We start from the raw sequence: 15701 nt of genomic DNA, 5'->3' as shown, positions 1-15701 counted from the left end.
GATGTGTAATTGCTCACAGGACAAATCCAAAATCACTGGACAGTTTAAGGTAGACTCTGAGACAGAGCATTAAGAAAGTCTCATCGTAGAGATGGGTGTACCTTAAAAGACAGCACTTTGAGATTACATACCATTCAGATATTTATTTGATGCTTTACTCGACTCTGGAGAATGCGGTCATGTGTTAAACATCTAATTACTCAGCTTGTAAACTTTGCAGAAGGATCATCTTTTTTATGATTTTTTCATACAAATGTTTGTTTTGTACCTTGATTTTACCGTACCATAATTATTATTTTGTACCTTTTTATTCTGTCATAAATCATCACATTACATGACCCTCGAGATGTTCACCAGACCGATAAAAAACTCTTTGTGAGTGTTTTGTAGTAACTTTTGGAAAGGTGGATAAATCTGACAGGACTGAATATCTTGATCAATAACGGGATGATATTTGGGAGTTGAATAGTTGTTGTTTCAGGCAAAATGTATTATTTATTTATGTCATTAGTAATGTGGATAGGCTAAGAACAAAACATCTTTTATCAAACATTTAGCTCAGAAAAGAGTGATACTTAAATAACATGGCTGACAATCCTCTATAATTTTCTTACTGCGAACACATTTCATGAAAAGACCAAACCAACGATGGACAGAGTTGTGAAGTGGGAAAGGTGAAGTTAAGTATTTTTCCTGAATCTGTATATACATTTCAGTTTTTCTTTAAATGATATCCTTAATTAACACAGAAACAAAATACCCTCCCGTATAATGTAAAGACCCAATGGTTATGGCCATCAGATTAAATCATGCTTCATAGGTGCTTATGACAAGACGGCTAAATGCTACAGTACCCATGAGCCACCCACGCCCCTGCCATGGAGAGGAGTCCAGTCAGGGGTGCAAACTGGTAGGGAACAGTAGGAAATTCAAAATGCTGTGTTGTTGGGAGTAAAACGTGGCATCAAAGCTGCTGAATTCTATCAAAACTGACCCTGGATTTATAAATGACCTGCTTTCTGCTGTGGCATGTGTTTTCATTTTTCGCAGCACAGTCATCTTTAGCTCTCTCCCACTTTTAGTGGCTCACGTGACAGAATTTTAGCTTCAGTGATTCCTGCTGAAATGCACCATGGGAGGTGTAGTTAACTTACTTTGACCTGTGACTTTTCATTGTGAAGTGATTAACCGTGAGGCTCACAACAACGTCTATGGGAAAACTGAATGGGAGTTTTACTTTTAAGAAACAAATAGCTCCTCATACTTCACTACTCTATTGAGTTCTTTAAACCCCTCCCCCTACCAGCAATTGTCCAATCATAGCTTAGCTATCAAAACATAAGAGCAAACAAATAAGAAATTGATTAAACAGTGTGTTTACCTGCTTTAATGGAAGAGGCTAATGTCAGCATGTCTGGCTAACTAGCTCACTACCTACAGTGGTAACCCAGTGATAACAGTCATTAGTTTTTGGGTCACAGATTACACAACAGCCCTGCTCACAACGAGCACAGCCACTGTGCAGTATTCCCCACTGTCTGGATGCTACCTCTAGTTTAGGCTAACGTTAGCAGGTCTTTTCTGCTCTCTTGGATTTTGGGAAGTTTAGACTCCAGCAACCTCAGCCAAACTTGTTATCTAAGAAAGTGTTACATTTGCCAAAAACATTGGTTAGTGTTCATCCCACAAACTGTTTGAAATTATGAACAACAAAGCATAAATCTAATTTAAGTCTAGCTTGTCCAATTGTTGGGGGTAGCTAAGTGGCTAAACATGCTAGAACGAAGTGTAGTAGTAGAGTAGTGTAACAAAGCTGTATACTACAACACAAGAAATGTGGTTTCTTTATTTCCATGTCTTCTGTATAAGTTTTTGCCCGAGAAATGCAGCTTAGCCTGAATAATAAAGTGTATGTCGAAGACCCATTTACAGTGTTGTCATTTTAAAAAGAGTCAGAGGAAAACATTAAAATATCAGCCAGGGAAAGTGTTTTTTAACCTTCTCATGGAGCTAACATTTAAAAATTGAAATCATAGGCATCATCAATAATATCAACAGCTGCAAGCTAGAAATGAGAAGCCTTCTTGTATCTATATCTGAGTTCCTATGGTAAATCTGCCATAATTGTACAGTGTGAAAACAGCTTGACAGACAGAGCATCAGTCCATCAGTGTATCATCAGTTGTAGCATCAGTGTTGTTTATTTAAAGTCAATCTCACACACACGTTCTGTGCTGTAAATACTTTGGCAAGCATGCTAAATGTCTATTAATCCACAATGGAAAATAATCCCAACAAAAACACAATTTAATCTTGTTTGTGTAACATTTGCTTAAAACTACCGTGCTCAGCTGTAGGAAATTACTTTTTTTAAAGGAATTAAACTATATACTTGTGACCTGGTTCCATCTTCAGTATAGTAAAATATATAATACCAGCCAGGTCATGCTACTTAGCAATACCAGCATCCATCACAAAGAATAATTCACACAACATGTGCATAATGCATAGATACATTAATTGTTAAATTGACCCTGACATTCAGTAGAAGCCACATAAAAATGATCAGTGCAGATTCACTGATCCATTTTCTTGCCTGCACCACACAATAACAGCTATTAGATTTTCCACAGCTTCTCCTGTTCCTGTGAGTGTTCTTGTGAAAGCTGGCTAGCAGACAAATTAGGCTCTGTTAGATGAGCTCATATTATTTATAGGGTGTGGTGATAGAATCATTTGTGCAGGTGTTGCTTTTGGTCGTGCTTACATATTTTATGTCTAAATAAAATATTGAGTTTGACCACATTTTAGTGGGGTTCAGTGGAACATACTGATGATGAAATTTAGAGATTAATCTGTGCAGGATGTGTGTGTCTCAGTGTGATGCTACTACATTAACAGTGGTTGTGACATGATTTGACTTTTTTGCATTTTTCAGTGCAAAGTGACAGTGATTAACACAGCTGTCAGAGTGACGGCTTGATGTTTTCATTATTCAAGTATGATTCAAAATCCAAATGTTTTATTTATCACATGCTGTTTAAATATGTACAGTGAAATGCAGGGTTGCCTACTCTTGTCCACAGGCTAAAAGACTGGTGCACAATAAAGAATAATTATTGTAATAAAGGTAAGAGAAAAATTGGGAAAAGAAAAACATATAACTACATATAAATGTTTAGACTGTGCATCACAATCAATGCATTTCATAATAGTGATTATTATTGATTATTATTAATAGTGATATTCAACTTCCATATTTATAGTGTTTTGTGGTTTTATGATAATGAAAACTATGTTATTATTATATTGCTATTTTACACTCTACATGAAAAGCCCAAAGTTGGATAGCTGAAAACTCTTTGTGCATAAATTGCATTTTTCCGATTAAATTAAATCTTTAAAAAAAAAAAACTACACATAATGCTAATATGTTGTGTGAAAAATGGTAAAGTAGATTGGTGCAGGTGTTAGGACAGGCTATGCAGTTTTTCATTAAGTAAAAAATTTGAAATGTATATACAATATATCTGTCACAGCTGTAAGGCAAATACAATTAAAATACAATACAATTAAAAGTGTTCTTATATTATCTAGTTATGTCATTTTAATGTTTTAACATATACATTTATTTTCTTCCACATAAAATATAGTTTTTATACCTATGCCACCAGAATAACATTTAAATTAAGATAATGCCAAATATTATGAAGCTGAAACTTTGTAACATAAACTGTCATAAAAGCAAATTAAAAAAAAAAAAGCTGTGGTTTTCTACATTATATTTCACTGACCTTGGAGTAAACTTAGTGTAGTTAGACAATACAGACATATTGATTTTTGAATATATTCTTTTACACAGCCACCCCACGTTTACCTGATGCACCTTGATTGTTGTAAAATGTTTTCTGACCTTTAAAGCAACCTCATAGGTTCTTTTCTGTGAGTTTGTTTATCGAGGAGAGAATGGGATCACTGTGCGCCTGCGAATCTGATCCCATGCGAAAGATCATCCTCAAAGCATCTAAAAATAAATAACAGCACATGTTCAGGAATAGTGTGTGAGTCACTGCATGAGGAGTTCCACAAAAGTCAAAATGGAGCAGAACTAGCAAGTATTTATAGACACTATTGTCTATTTAAAAATCTCTATTTAGAGCAGTGCTGTTGGCACTTAGGGAATGTTGGGCTTCATTCACAACACTTGGTCCTGACTGTGACATACAGACCGCACTGTGCCAAAGATCACACAGTGGAGGCCTCTGAATGAAGCCCAGTTCACAGCATATCTCTGTTCAGATCAGCCAACCAAGACCTGAACTGCTCAAACATCATTTGGATTCAGATGTTTCTGATTTAGAAAAAGAAACATGAACCCTTTGAACCATTGAATCACTTACCACTAAAACATTGTGAACTAGTAAATGCAAGCCCCATGTAAACTGAAAGTTAATTTATTATTTATTTATTATTCACTCCAGTGATGAGCAAGTGTCAAAAACAACAGTAACAACATCTTTTGGTCAGATTTGCACAAATTAATACCAGTTTTTTTACTGAGGTAAATATTTGGGAGCTATGGAGCACATCTGCTTTTCATTATATGCAGCTCAAGCTTTCATACAATCCTGGCTCCATGCTTATGCTTGGCAGACACCACTCGGTCTTCTTTTAAAGGCCTGGTCATGCTTCTTGCAACTGTTGTTGTGTGCGTCTGTGCAGCAAATTGTCATTCACCAGTATGTGTTATATGTTGCCATAAAAGGGCAAGAGAGCAGAAAGCATTACACTCACTGAGACTGACAGTGAACATACTGGATGATGTGATCAGATACTTCTACAAAACAAAACAGATGAATTATTCCTACAATATCCCTGCACTGGTTAGACTGCGCTAAAGTTCCATCCATTCTGCCTATCAGCAGCGACTAATCGGCCAACCAGCGACTGTATATAAAGATAGATGACATGAAGCTCCCCAAAAGGGAAGCTAAAATATCTCAGTCACCCCTTCGTGGCTCAACCCCGCTCCCTCCATGTTAGCAGATGGGACAAGGGCCAAACTAACAAATCAAAGCTCACATCAAATAAATTTCCCAAAGATGGTTTCTAACATCACATCTGACATCACCAGCACAAGATGGCAGTGCTCCTATCCAAGAATATTTTGGTTTCATTTTTGTACAGTGGGAAGAATATATACTTATTGAGCCAAACCGATTAATTAGGCGACCTCTATTATAAACACAAAGGTGGCATTTAGGAACACAACTTGACAATAGGGACCTTGTACACAAATGGTTTGTAGATTTCCCTAATATTTTAGAGTGGACGGGAATGACTGAAACTGGGATACAGTGATTCGCAATTTAAAGATGTTGCAGAGCCAATAGCCACTTCCCTACTTGTGGCCCCCTTGGTTGGACCACACCCATCTTTGAACTCAGTCTTCATTTTGATCTCAACTACATACCTATAAAGTTTCTTGTTTGTATCTTGCATGGTAACAACAACAGCTAAATCTGGCCATAAACATATAAACACCTGGAAAATCACTCTTAACCACCTCTGCAGTAGTTCCTGCTACAGTCTCCAGGACCACATTTTGCCATGATGACACACACATAAAGTCTTACAAGGTGAAAAGAATACCAGCCACACTGTTGCCCCTGGTAAAAAAAAAAAAAAAAAAAAAAAAAAAGCCATTAGGAAGGCAGTTGTTGAGGTATTTCAGTCTGGACCAAAGTGGTGGCTAAAAAAAAAGCAAAATAAAATTTGATCATTGCTCTGAGATGTGGTGTGAATTCTTTGCACCCAGCCAGCACCTCGACCTCTCCATACTTTCCATATGCTCACCGAAACAGTGTCAGAAATAATGAGGAATTCATTTGAAAGAGAGGAAAAAGGTTAATGGAAAGTTTGAGCCAGTGTTAAATGATTCACACTTTAATGAGCAGGAACTTCTTTTTAATCACAGGGTAAAAAAATGAGGACAAAATTATAGCTTCAAGCACATCTTCTGATAAACTCATTTGTTGTTGTAAAGATTAAACTGGTATTTCAATGTCAAGTGAAAGTCCCCTAACTATACTGAAGGTCAAACGCCGCTTGTTGCGGGACATCTGATGATAAAGTAGTTCCACTGTGGCATTGCACAGTGACTGTCACACCGAAACATATTTTGTTTATGATAGGAAATAATAAAGGTTCAATACAAACATCCAAATTATTACCCACCAGCAAACACAGAGACACTGATGATCATTTATCTCCTTATTACAGAGCTTGTCAGAGCAGCTCATAGCAGCTGCCAAGCAGAAAGTGTCCCATACAGAGATGTTTTGACAAAGAGCAGAACAACCTGTCATGTGTCTTATTGTGTACAGGGTTCAAGCAAATAGAAGAAATAAGTTGGAGAATGATATTGCAGTTTGCTATCTGATAAAAACAAAACAAAACAAAAAATAACACTGACAATCGTTCTCAGTTTGGTCCACTTCATTATCCCTCTTGTAATATGCTTATTACTTCTGTCAAAAGGATGTTTGAATATGATGCTTTTGTGTGTATCGTAAAAGTAGTAAAACAAGAATATGTGTGTGTCCATTGTGATCAACCTGCCAATACCAGTCCACTTATTGTCTGCCTGTCTCAGACACAGTGGCCTTTAAAACTAATTAATGTCCCTTCTTTTCCCTTCATTTTTGGTTATATGTATAATGAATTATCGCAAAACAGCAACATACACCGACTCATAGCAACACCTAAGAAAGCATCAACAGTAAGGCTTATCTGGCACCAGTTTTACACATGAAGGTCATTTTCTACACAGCCTGTAAGAACAGTTGTATGACTCTGGATAATATAAGCAGTGCTTCAAAGTTTGAAATGAGGCCATAGAAATTATTACTTTTTTTCCGTCTGGAACAAATGTTTCTTTCAACCATGATAGACGATGCGGATCGTTCTTTAAACTTAACCAAGTTACTATTTCAACCATGACAAAAACGTAGTAGTTACTTAAAATCAAACCACAATGTTTCCATAGTTTTGGAAAACATTGACAAATGGAGTTCTCCTGCTGGTAGGGTAATCAGATCAGAACACATGCACGTGTTGTTCTGCAGTGCAGTCACAAACAACATATTTTGTCGTTGGAGAACTTGTCGCAACAAGTTATCTCAGCTTTGGCTTTATAAAGGAAAACCTGTATTAGAAACTAGGGGTGTGGTGTTTGAAAAACGTGGGCATACCAGGCAAGGGGGGGTCTCATGACAGATACTATCAGGCAGCTTGGTAGCCCAGGGGTTTTAAGTTGCTGAACATGAGCTACGACGTCCCTGAGGATCTTTATTGCAAGTCCTTCCTAGCTTTCTACCTACTCTCTACTGTATAAAATAACCATGCAGAACCTTGAGCCATACTTGAAACTACATCACTGGTGTAAACCTTTTAAGTTTAAGCCAAACAAAAACCTGTTTTATATCATAAAGTGCAACATGTTGAATGTCAACAAAGAGTATTAATAAGCAAAGCATAAAACTTGATGACTCAGTGCTGGATGAGTATGAAAAGGTCATGAAAATATCAACCAGGTGGATCCACAGATTATGATAATGTAGCTGATAATAAAATATACAGAGAAACTTGTGACATGTCAATGAAAACTTGATGACAAACAGCTTGTCAGCTCACTGTAAATGCAAGAGTCGGCCCCTGACAATCAAGTAAACAACAGTAGCATTACCTTTCCCCCTTTGTAGCTGCAGCTGTCATAAGGTTAGGGGCTGGCAGCCCAGTGTCTGCAGCATCCCACCACCAAGGGATGCCATCATCACTCTGACAGTCAATACTGGCGGTAACATAGCCAGCATTAGCACTGACAGCTGTTTAATTACCAGTCTAGTAGAAACATTGTGAGTTCAGTATCAAACTTACTTCCTTTTACTGTCTCCAGCAGTGGAAAGTGATGCCAATGTTAACTTTTCCTTCTATCACTTCTTTTCTTACACTTAAGTTAGCATGCTAACCAGCTAGCCCTGGCTCGCTCCAGCCCGTCTTGTCACTTAAAGATAGAAACTCACTGTAGCCTCAGTGTCATTTTCATTTTCAACAATCGTCCCGAATTCGCCTCAAATTGTATTCACAGCTTCCTCAATGTTATCTTTATCAGCCCCATGACAACGGGAGCTCCATAAGCTTTATTTGATAGGGACGGTGCACATTAACGAACACCAGTACGAAATACATGATGTAAATGTGCCTGATTGTAGCAAAATGCTAATTTACATCTGTATAATAAAAAAAGGTCTTGTTGCTTAGCTTCTTGACATAACTGGTGTGTTTTTGCTTCATAAGTTTCTTGAACAAGTTGTAGCGCTGTGTACACTCTTCTAAACATGAAGAATTATCGACATAATTATCTTTGAAAATATGAATGAAAAACACCCTTTTTATCAAAACAAACCATCAAAACTAATTTAATATCAACAACCTGAGGCTCTAATTACGAATGAATAGCGTGATACTTCACTTCTAAAAACACTATCTATGGTATGCAGGGTTATGCAACTGCCACTGTGAGTGTGTCAAAAGGTCCCTCAGCATGGTCCATTTTCCTATAAGACCTTTGCTGTTTAATAGTGCTTCACTGATGAAATTAAGGGGCCAGCCAAAAGGCCACCATAATAATGTCTACAAAACAAATCACTTTGCCTCAGGCTGTAACCTCATTAGAACAATGCGTCGAAGTTGCTTGGAGGATGTGTCTGAGCCATGACTGGTGAAGCAGGCAGGCAGAGATAAGCCTCACTGACAGTGGTGATAATGGGAGAGCAGGAATGATTGTCTGGAAAATAATCACGCCCCAAGTATTCCAGGCGCATGATACCCTGTTCTCATTTCTTTGGCTATATCGATGCGTCAACTTCCCCCTTGGGCTTCAAGGTTATCTTGAAGATGATATGCAACGGTCAGAACGTTTGACTGATCGTAAAACTGACACTTATGTATTCCAGTTTCATTAAATGAACAGAAATGTTGCACAAACACCACACATTGACTTTGTCTTGTTATCATGTTGTTATGATGTATAACTTCACATATCTAAAATTCATATTTTGACAATGTCCCTCCCAAATTGAGTGAATGTATTAGTTCTGCTTGGAAAACCAGTACAGTTCAATAACTCTCATATCATATCTCACATCGTCTGACAGATCCTGGAAAGGCGGGCTTCCAGACCAAGAACAAACTCATTTCTAGTGGCTCAACACTACTCCAGTGATCTCAGTAATTATTTTTTCAGTCGAACTGAGATTTGGATTCTCTTGACTTTTTGTATAAGGAAATCTAAACTTTAATATGTCCTGCAGCTATTGTACATATTTTTTTTCCATTTATCAGAAATGGATTTAAAAAGTTTGCGGGGATATTAGTTTAGTGGAAACTGAGGCTCAGCTTTAAGCCTCTGGGAGCTTGTGTCTTATAAAAGTCTGACTGACATCTGAAAGCCAGTTTCATCAGGACACATACTGCCAATTTATGTGACTAGACAAAGTCATAGCCATGTACATCCTACAAATAATAATCACGCATGCGCTTTGTTCCCACTGTTCCAACTTGTCTGCTTAGTGCTGGTGATGTTTGTTGTTTAACGGGTGGGAGGACCAATTAGCTAGCGATCTAGGCTAACTACCCATCACCTGAAAAGTGAAAGTTAACGTACCTTACCACAGTTAGCACTGACTGAAACTAGATGCCACTTTTAGTGAAGTTATTGGTGCTCAGTGCTGGGTTTGCCCTGCATCGTTGAAAGATGTGGGGGTTTAGCTGTCAGTATTTGTTTTTCTTTCATAAGCACGGTTTCAGGGATGGTAGCATGGCTAGAAATGTCAGCCCCAGCTAGTTTACCGCTGTTTTTTAGTGCTTGTCCCCACACAAATTGCACCAATCAAGTTATATGACCGACATCATCAGCTGGTACACTAATGTAGTAAATACAGTTTGATAAAAGCAGACACCAAGGGTACATATACTGATTTCTTAGTAAAACTGAACTTTATTTTCACAGTGGTGAGACAGTTTTAATATGTTCTTTAGAATTAATGATTTTTAAATAACATGTTAGTTGGGTATTCTGTTCCCTGTATGCTGTAATTAACTGATATCTCTGTCATGTAACACAATATCTTCAAACAGGCATGACCTCTGTAATCTAATCTGCAGCAGAGAACAGTGGGTTGTTAGTGATCATAAATCACACAGTGGACTGGAAAATGTGCAAAGTGACACTGACTCTGCTAATGGTGGATTGGTTTTAAGCTTCTAATGTTATTCAAATAACTCAGAGGAAAATGGAAGTCAGAATCTATTTTACTAATCAGTGTATTTGCTTTCTTCCTAAGGCTCAGCTCTGGATTTGTAGCATATTTGAAATTCAAAACTCTGAACTCTGTGATGTTTGCTTCAAAGGTGAAGCATGCCCAAGGTCAGTTTTCATGCATGTTAATTAGTGGCTGATAACACTTATTTTGAGCCCTAGCATGCCCATGCTGGGTAGTAAAGACTGCTGTATCATCTTACTTCACTATTAAAAATACAGTATCTTTGCTCAAAGTTATTCACAGTTTCTTTACAACTTGCATGCAATGTAAACATTATGAAATCCAGCTGATTTCTAGTTCCATTACAAAACATACTTAGATTGAGTCATGTGCTTTTTTTTCCATTTCCAAATTACACACCTACACCACACATTAATATCTTCACAGGGTTTGGAGAACTGGGTCAGGCAGAACTGACAGAGACTGGGTTATGGAGCTGCATATCAACACGGCTACTATACTCCACTGCTGAAGGTGATTCTTTCATTGACTTCAAGATATAACAAGTCAATTCAGTTCTGAGTAAAATACCATCAATTTATCAGTGATGATAGAAAAAAAGCGATGCTACATCAGCCTCCATAGTAAATACATCGTAAACAGTTTATTTTTGGTTAATTTCAGTAATATGGTTCATGTGAGTTATTTGTTCCAGTGACTCAAGAGATGACCGCAAACACTATGAGAGGAATGTCCATAGTGTTGAATGCTGTGAGAGAGCAGCATATTGCTTTCAATTAATCAGACCCATGTAGAATCAATAGCTGGTTAGATCCTGGTCAAATGTAGCTTTCAGTGTGGAAGACAAAACTGGTAAACTGTTGCTTTTACAGTTCTCTTAAATGTGAGTGTTGGGGAGAAAGACAAGAGAGCCATGGTTTACTTCTCAAAAAAGGGTTTGATTTCGTGCAAAACACTTCAAAAATACAGATGATTACATATTTTCATATGTAATTATAATAAATAACTGGATCCTTTAAAAGAGGTCAACCAAACAGAAATCTACTCAAAAAAATACTGTCAACAAAACAGAACCGTAACTCAACTAACTGGCCTCATAAAATGGTACAGAGGGGAAACATATATACCACATATATCAGCCTGTTAGAAACAAAAAGGGGAAAACAACACAGACAGTAACTAAAACTTAATACCAAGAAAGCCACCTCTTTTGGCCAAACCAGGAAGGAGCAGTGACACATCACACTGACAAATGTGTGCGCCTCATTTAGAATAAAGTGTGGTGTCAAAATGTCACAAATAACAAAATTCTTAACCAAACAAACTGTGACTGTGTTTTCTGTAACTTAAGTGACTGCAAAGAAAACTAACAAAGACTGTGGTGATGCTGTGCAGAGTATTTGAATTTACAAAAAGTGGGGTGAAACTGGATGAGTAGCACCAGATTTATTATTTACATTGTGCGGCTGTAGCTACGGCCATCACAGTGAGCATTTCACAATTCAGGTAGAAACAGTTAAAGACAGTATTTGACATTTTGGGAAATTCACTTTCTTGCCTTGCAGTTTCTAACATGACTGAGTTATGAGTAGATTGATGTCACTCTTATGTCAGCAGGCAGTTGGATAGCTTAGCATTAGCACAAAAAAATACACTCAATAATTAAAATCAAACTTGGCTAAAAAATTTTTTTTTTCATTTAATAGTGAGTTGTGACCATGTGAATTTTGAATAACTGTTTTCCATTAATATTATCCAGTTAAATATGCACATTGTAATGTACAATGTTGAAACTCCAGCAAATTCTATGATTTGAAAAGGTTGTTATCATCTTTTACAACTGCAAAAACAAAACAGCTCTGGATCAATAATAAGCATGACAGAGAATAAGTATATATAGAGGATCAGCTCTTGCTGTGGTCACAGTATGGAAAATAATGTGACGTGCTGTTTATTGATTTAGCCATGTAACTCAGACAACTGCTTCCCCATTTACCCTGCAGGGCATACTCTCCATCAGCATACTCTCCATCAGCACGCTCTACAACAAACATCCCCTACTCCCTACTCTGCCTCTGCCTCTGCCTCTGCGTAATTGAACAGAGAGAGTCTCTGTAGAAAATGCTCAGGTCCCCACTGATCAAATGACAAATGGTTTGCATGAAGTCACACTCTGACTGTAAAATGCAGCAAGTATCCAAAATCAGACTCATACTGTATCTCTCTGCCTCGTGTTTGATGCCCGATGATAATGGATTAAGTTGCACTGGCTATTAAGATGTTAGTCTTACCCAGAGCCCTATAGATAAGAGAGTTACGACGGCAAGGTGTCAAAAACATGGTGGGTCAAGTGACTCATGTATGTAGATATTATATATAAATACATACTGTATAACCAAAGTTTCTTTACCTGGCTAACCTATCCTAACAACATTCAGCTCCAATCTGTTTCCATATACAGTAGGTTAATCTGTTAATCTGTTCATTTGCTGGAGGGGCTCAACCACTGTAAAACACTGTGTTAATACACTGTGACAGTTATTGCTAAATCAAAAGTATAATACTTGTCAGTTGCTTGTAATTTAAAATATATTTTCGTGAAATTAAACAGCATTTTAATCAAGTGACAATTATATCAACCATATTCCTTACTACCTGTTTTACTCTTCAATCTGAGCCGGTCATGTAGCATCAAAAGATGGAGCAACTGTCCACTGTAGGCAGGCAGTTACCAAAAAAATGTCATATCTGTAGAACATGATTGGAATCTCCAGTGTTGTGTTGATTTTGTCCATAGTGTGGTTGCGTGGTAAGGCCTGCTTATTCACATGTGACCCAGCATAACAGGCAGGACAGCCCACAGGGACAGGGCGGCCCCATAAATATGAAGGTCAAGCCATGCGGCCTCAGAGGGTCCGTGTGTTGTTTAGGAAGTTAAAGAAAAAGTTTGCAGACTCCTCCTGGAATAGCGCTTGAAATTAGCAATTCACGTCAACTTTTCCAGGCTGTAACACAACCACAAGGTGTTTTATTTAAAGGCTCGTAACAAAGACATGTCTGTATGTGAATACAGCTCATGAACAGGACATAGTCAGCCCAAATTAAGGGGTACAAAGGGACTTTTCTTCCACTACACTCTGGTTAAGGATAATTCAAACACTCACCATATATTTCAGGGAAGATTGTGTAAATTTATAGAATGCTCATCCTTCTAATATTTCTTTGTGTTTATATACATGTTTTACTTTTTTTTAATTTTAAGGTCCTTTGTACAGCTCTTTGGCCAGCTCAAGCTGTGTTTAAATGTGCTCTAGGAATAAAGTTGACTTCACTAATATGGATTATTGTAACATTAAAATTAACATTTTATTAATTTGTGAATAAAAATCGTTATGGCTTAGAACAGTGTGAGCGGTGAGTGAATAACTAGGACAATAATTGGACCAGAGTAGCAATGTGACGTACAGCTGCCACGGCTGAATGTACAGTACAGACTTGTGCCAAATGGTCGACATTTTGTGCACTGTGCTATCATTTTCAGGCAGGTCTCTTTCAACGTGTGGTGGTTATAATGAATAGCACTGTCACTGCAAAAAATCATAGCTCAATCTAAAAACAATTTCTCTTTCACGCCTTAAACTCCAGGGAACTGAATTTCTATTTCCTTTCTTCAAACTAATGCAACCAACCTAAGAAATTGCAGAGAGCTGAGAAAAGATGATGTAAACCTGATGATGGATTTACATCATTCTTGACTTTATAAACGTGCATTGAGGAAGTCATACATTTTGGTTTGACAACTTTCACTTCTATTGGAAAGGAAAAAAAGGTTTAAATGAATCATTTAGTTTTGTTATGAGTGGGTGAACGACTGAGAAGAGTTCAGCATTTAAAGTCCATTCTCTGCCCCTCTCTCTCTCTCTCTCTCTCTCTCTCTCTCTCAGATGACCGGAGAGGATTGTTTTGAACTGAGGTGTCCAGCTCTGTGTTGGTATGTCTCCACTACACTGTCAGAGAGCCAGTGCAGGAGGCCACCATCCTGCCGGCCTGCTGCATAGACACGCTTTTGTGGACGAGCTCAAGTCCAGCTCACATACTGCATACCAGCTTCCGTCCACAACCTATCTCAGAATGCTGCACCTACTGGTAATCTTGACAAACCCTTGATCTGTGTAAACTGTGGGCTACTCAATAGTCTGACAAAGGAATGTACTACATTGTTTACGTTTAATGTTGTAAAAACAGACCTGCACATAACTGTTTTGCTCACTGAAGCAGAGTAACTAGTTATTCATATGGAACACGTTGTGGGTTACACTATTTCAAATTGCGTCCCAGTTGAGGAATCTAGAGGTGTTCTTTTTACATAATAGACAAAAGTCTGGTTTATATCAGTTTATTTTAGCTTGCACGTAACATCTGTCTTCTTATTCCCTAAACATATTTTTTCTGAAACTCTCTGTCTTTTGTTAAAACCTCTCTTTAGTTGTCATTAAAAGGGCTATGACAGTAAATTCTCTGGCGTCTGCTTCTCAGAATCTACTCGGAGATTTAACAGAGGCATCAGTAGTGTCACACCTTTCTGATGACTTTCTACTTCTGGAATTGAATTGATATTTTTGTAAGTGTTGTTTTTGTCTCACAACAGCCATGGGTGCTCATGGTGACATAGCATACAGACACATAAGGCACTTCCTGTGAGCCAGTGGGTGCATAGGTACCTTCAGTATTATATTTATGTTCAGTAACATGTATAAAAGCTTCTACAAGATGTATGTGAGCGTTTTAACAACTAACAACAGACTGTAACAAAGCATAAATACCTGTATCTGTAAATTTAAAGACTAGTACTTTTAGGGTAATTGTTTTAATAGCTTGACTTCCCTCACAGGAGGAGAGAGAGCAGACTTGGCAAGAGATATTTAGTGAGTACGCCGCAAAACATGGTGCGATTTAATGAAAAAAATCCTTAATAGGTTACTCAATTCATATGCATAGATATGTTTTTCAACTTAATGACTTATACCTGTGAGTTCAGGCCTTAAAACTATGAGCTGACGGTGAACTTACTTTAATTCAGCTAATCATGTCACAGTTTAATAAGAAACACGGTTAGCATAGCAGCACATTTCGTTCTTGGCCTGCACTTCATTTGAAGCAACTCTCCAAAAACCCTCCCTCCCCTCTTCCAGCATGGATAAAGTAACAGAATAGACTTGTTGTTTACTGTCTTTGCCACGAGTTTGTTTATGACAACAAGACATTGAATAGCTATAACTGAAATTAATGTTGTGCAATTCAATTCAATCCTGTATGATATGTTTAATCTAATAAAAGTATTCACTAATGAACGCA

This window comes from Trachinotus anak, unplaced genomic scaffold (assembly GCF_046630095.1).
Source record: "Trachinotus anak isolate AG129_WGS33_773 ecotype Australia unplaced genomic scaffold, CSIRO_AGI_Tana_v1 ptg000010l, whole genome shotgun sequence".
In the NCBI taxonomy this organism is placed as follows: domain Eukaryota; kingdom Metazoa; phylum Chordata; class Actinopteri; order Carangiformes; family Carangidae; genus Trachinotus; species Trachinotus anak.
Note: the sequence above shows the minus strand (reverse complement) of the source record.